The sequence below is a fragment of the Durio zibethinus genome, chromosome 3, assembly GCF_047325235.1.
Source record: "Durio zibethinus cultivar Kanyao isolate XHJ-2024 chromosome 3, ASM4732523v1, whole genome shotgun sequence".
NCBI lineage: Eukaryota > Viridiplantae > Streptophyta > Magnoliopsida > Malvales > Malvaceae > Durio > Durio zibethinus.
This window is the reverse complement of record NC_143164.1, coordinates 1,138,318-1,143,247: the sequence shown is the minus strand read 5'-3', so window position 1 is coordinate 1,143,247 and position 4,930 is coordinate 1,138,318. Positions and strand designations below refer to the sequence as shown.

At 29.0% G+C, this 4,930-nt stretch overlaps 1 pseudogene; it reads right to left on the bottom strand.

The window, feature by feature from the left end:
• Window positions 1-533: 533 nt before the first annotated feature.
• On the bottom strand, window positions 534-2,923 carry LOC149519473 (25S ribosomal RNA; annotated as a pseudogene).
• Window positions 2,924-4,930: the final 2,007 nt, after the last annotated feature.

The window sequence follows — 4,930 nt, the reverse complement described above, 5'->3', positions numbered from 1 at the left end:
GTGTGAGCGCACAATCAAACCCATGTGTGGGATTTCCTAAACATAGTCCTGGGAAGATCAAATTTGTGGGCTTCTAGAATGCCTAATACTATAGTACAATCTTTGACAAGCTAGAATTATGCTAAGCACTTGAGTCTCGTAGGTTGATAATTTTTTACAAGTGCCAGCATCTAGCGATGGTGTTCGAGGCAGCATTCTAAACTAAGAGGCTAGCATTTGCTGATGTATTTGAGGAAATAATAGGCCAACATCTGCCAATGGTGTTGGATGTGATTGCCCGTACAAACCAAAGGCCAAGTGCTGTCAATGGTGTGCAGGCAAAACTGATCCAAAGGCCAATTGCACCAAGGGTGAGCCTATTCCTATAACAAATACCAAAGGCATTTGGTTGTCATTTACTTGGATGCTTGAGGTAGGGATGTCATCCACCAGTCCAATTGATTGCAATGGAGAACACCATTCATCCCCTAGCCCAAAGAGGTATGGTTTAAAAAAATAAAGTGAATAGACTTCAATAGGTGTGAAGGGAAAGGATGAATTAAAGTAACAAAGGGCTAAATCTTAGTGGATCATGGCACAGTGGCAGCAAGGCCACTCTACCACTTACAGTACTCCATCACATAATTAAGTCATCTACAAAGGATTCTACCTGTCACTTTGTGGGAATTAAGCTCTAAAGAGGCTCGCATAATTTGTTCACCTTAGAGGTTGCACCTACAGCATGTACCTTTGGGGGCCATAGGCTTTTACTGTGGGTTGACAATCGGGTGACAAGCACATGCATCGCTTTTAGCCCAAATTCTAACTTAGACGTGTTCAGTCATAATCTAGCACATGGTAGCTTTGCACCATTAACATTTAACCAAGCACGATGACCAATTATGTGAATCAACAATTCCTCTCTACTAGGTTGAATTACTATTGCGACACTGCCATCAATAAGGTAAAACTAACCTATCTCACGATAGTCTAAACCCAGCTCATGTTTTCTATTAGTGGGTGAACAATCCAACACTTGGTGAATTTGGCTTCACAATGATAGGAAAAGTTGGCATCGAAGGATCAAAAAGCAATGTTGCTACGCATGCTTAGCTACCACTAGCCAGTTATCCCTATGGTAACTTTTCTGACACCCCTAGCTTCAAATTCCAAAGGTATAAAGGATTGATAGGCCATGCTTTCATAATTCATATTCGTACCAAAAATTAAAATCAAATGAGCTTTTACCCTTTTGTTCCACATATGTTTTCTGTTCTCATTGAGCTCATCTTAGGACACCTGTATTATCTTTTAACAAATTTACCTTCCCAGCCAAACTCCCCACCTAAGAATGTTTTTTGCCTAGATTGACTAACTGAGGCTGGCCTTGGGTCCAAAAAAAGGGTCGTGCCCTACTTTCGATTCACAAAATAAGTAAAATAACGTTAAAAGTAGTGGTATTTCAATTTCATTTGAGGTCTCCCACTTATCCTAGACCTCTCAAGTCATTTCACAAAGTTAGATTAAAGTCAACTTAATAAGGTATTCTCTTTCTATTAATTCTACCAAGCCTGTTCCCTTGGCTTTGGTTTCACTAGATGGTAGACAGGGACAATGGGAATCTCATTAATCCATTAATGTGCATCACTAATTAGATGACAAGGCATTTGGCTACTTTAAAAGAGTCATAGTTACTTCTGTCTTTTACCCATGCTTGGTTGACTTTCTTCACATTGACACTCAAAGCACTGGGTAGAAATCAAATTGTGTGAACATCCGTAATGACCATCACAATACTTTTCTTTTAATTAAACAATCAAATTCCCTTTGTCTATATCAGTTCTGAGTTAACTATTCATCATCCGAGAAAAGCCCTTGAGGGAGCCTTTCCCAGTCCATCCCTTGGTCAGCATGCGATGACCTACTCTCGCCATGGAAGCAACTCGAGTAGTGCTCAAGTAGCTGATAGTTTGACACTGGGACCCTTATGCCTAGCCCTTAGAGCCAATCCTTTTCTTGAGATTACAAATCCATTTTGTCAATTTCCTTTGCCTACATTGTTCCATCGACTAAAGGCTATTCACCTTGGAAACTTGATGGATTTATAAGTACAATTGGACACGGATAGTATGATCTTTTAGGTTTTCAAGGGCCGTTGAGGGTTTACCAAACACCACGTGACGTGTGGTGCTCTTTTGACCATTTCTAAGGTGGGTAGGCAGTTAAACAAAAAAGATAACTCTTCTCGAGGCCCTACCGATGACTCTAAACTCCCTAACGTTGCCATTAGCCTCCGCATTCTGGCTAAGGAATTTTAACCTGATTCCTTTTCAAAGCTCGCACTCAATACACTGTTAGACTAACTCCCCCCATCTCTTAGGATCAACTAATCCATGTTCAAGTGCTGTTCACATGGAACCTTTCCCCCCTTCGACCTTCAGAGTTCTCATTTGAATATTTGCTATTTATTTCAAATAGTTATAACCTTTTGTTTTGTGATAAACAAATTGTTTATGTCCATACAAGCTTATTTGAAATAAAATAATACTAGTTTATTAATATTTCAAAAATTAATAAATAAAAGATTTATAAAATGAATCTGTTTACTAAGTAAGCTCAAATTATTATGACTATTTGAGCAATTTTTTATTTCAAAAAGTTAGGATCTTTTGTTTTGTCATAAAACAATTGTTTCTATTCATATAAGTTTATTTAGACTAAAATAATACTACTTTATTAATATTTTGCAAGTTAATACGTAGGAGATTTAAAAAATATATGTTTATCGAACAAGTTCAAATAGTTATATCCATTTGAATAATTATCTATTTTAAATTATTATGACCTTTTGTTTTGTGGTAAAACAATTGTTTCTATTCATACAGAATTATTCAAAATAAAATAATACAAATTTATTAATATTTTGAAAATTAATAAGAGATTTAAAAACTAAATCTATTTACTAAACCAATTCAAATAGTTATAACTATTTAAACAATTATCTATCTCAAATTATAATGATCTTTATTTTGTCATACAACAATTGTTTCTTTTCACATAATCTTATTCGATTAAAATTATACTAATTTAATAATATTCTAAAAATTAATAAGTAAGAGATTTAAAAAATAAATATGTTTGTCGAACCAATTTAAATAGTTAAGACTATTTGAATAATTATCTATTTCAAATCGTTCTAACCTTTTGTTTAGTCATAAAACTATTATTTTAGTTCATACAAACTTATTCAGAATAAAATAATACTAATGTATTAACATTCAAAAAATTAATAAGCAAGAGATTTAAAAAAATAAATATGTTTACTGAACAATTTTAATTAGATATGACTATTTGAACAATTATCTATTTAAAATAGTTTTAACTTTTTGTCTTGTCATAAAACAATTGTTTCAATTAATAACGTATCCGAAATAAACTAATACTACTTTATTAATATTTTAAAAATTTTTAAGCAAGAGATTTAAAAACTAAAGCTGTTTTCTAAAGTAATTCTAATAGTTACGACTATTTGGACAAATATCAATCTCAAATCATTATGATCTTTATTTTGTCATAAAACAATTGTTTCTGATCATACAAGTTAATTCAGATAAAAATAATACTAATTTAATAATATTTTCAAAATTAATAAATAATTAAAAAAATAAATATGTTTGCTGAATCAATTTAAATAGTTAAGATTATTAGAATAGTTATCTATTTCAAATCATTTTGACCTTTTGTTTAGTCATAAAATAATTTTTTAGTTTAAACAAGCTTATTCGAAAGAAAATAATACTAATTTATTAACTTTTCAAAAATTAATAAGGAAGAGATTTAAAAAAATAAATCTGTTTACTGAACAAGTTCAAATAGCTATAACTATTTAAATAATTATCTATTTAAAATCGATATGAACTTTTGTTTTGTCATAAAACAATTGTTTTAGTTCACAAAAGTTTATCCAAAAAAAATAATACTACTTTATTAATATTTTAAAAATTAATAAGAGATTTAAAAAATAAATCAGTTTACTAAATCAATTTTAAATAATTATGGATATTTAAATAATTATCTATTTTATTACCTTTCATTTTGTCATAAAACAACCGTTTTTCAACATACAAGCTTATTTGAAATAAAATTGTTAGTACTTTTTGTTTTGTCATAAAACAATAATTTTGAACATACAAGTTTATTTGAAATAGAATAATACTAATTTATTAATATTTCAAGAATTAATATGAGATTCAAAAAATAAATCTATTTACTGAATTAGTTCAAACAATTATGACTATTTGAACAATTATCCATTTCAAATTGTTACAACCTTTTTGTTCTATCATAAAATAATTATTTCCATTCATATAAATTTATTTCGAATAAAATAATACTAAATTAATAATATTCTAAAAATTCATAACTAAGAGATTTAAAAAATAAATTTGTTTATCAAACCAGTTCAAATAATTAAGACTATATGAATAATTATCTATTATTTTAAATCATTATAACCTTTTGTTTTGTTATAAAACATTTATTTCAACCTATCCAAGTTTATTCATAATAAAATAAAACTAATTTATTAATATTTTAAAATTTTATAAGAGATTTAAAAATTAATGTTATTTATGGAACCACTTCAAATAATTATACTTATTTGAACAACTATATATTTTAATTTGTTATAACCTTTTGTTTTCTCATTAAATAATTATGTCTATTCATACAAGCTTATTCAAAATAAAATAATACTAATCTAATAATATTTTGACAATTAATAACTAAGAGATTTAAAAAATAAATTTATTTAACTATTTGTACTAGTCAGGCCAGTAGATTCATTTTTTAAATCCGTTATTTATTAATTTTTAGAATATCAATAAATTAGCATACTTTATTATGAATAAGACTATATCAATAGAAACAATTGTTCTATGATAAAACAAAT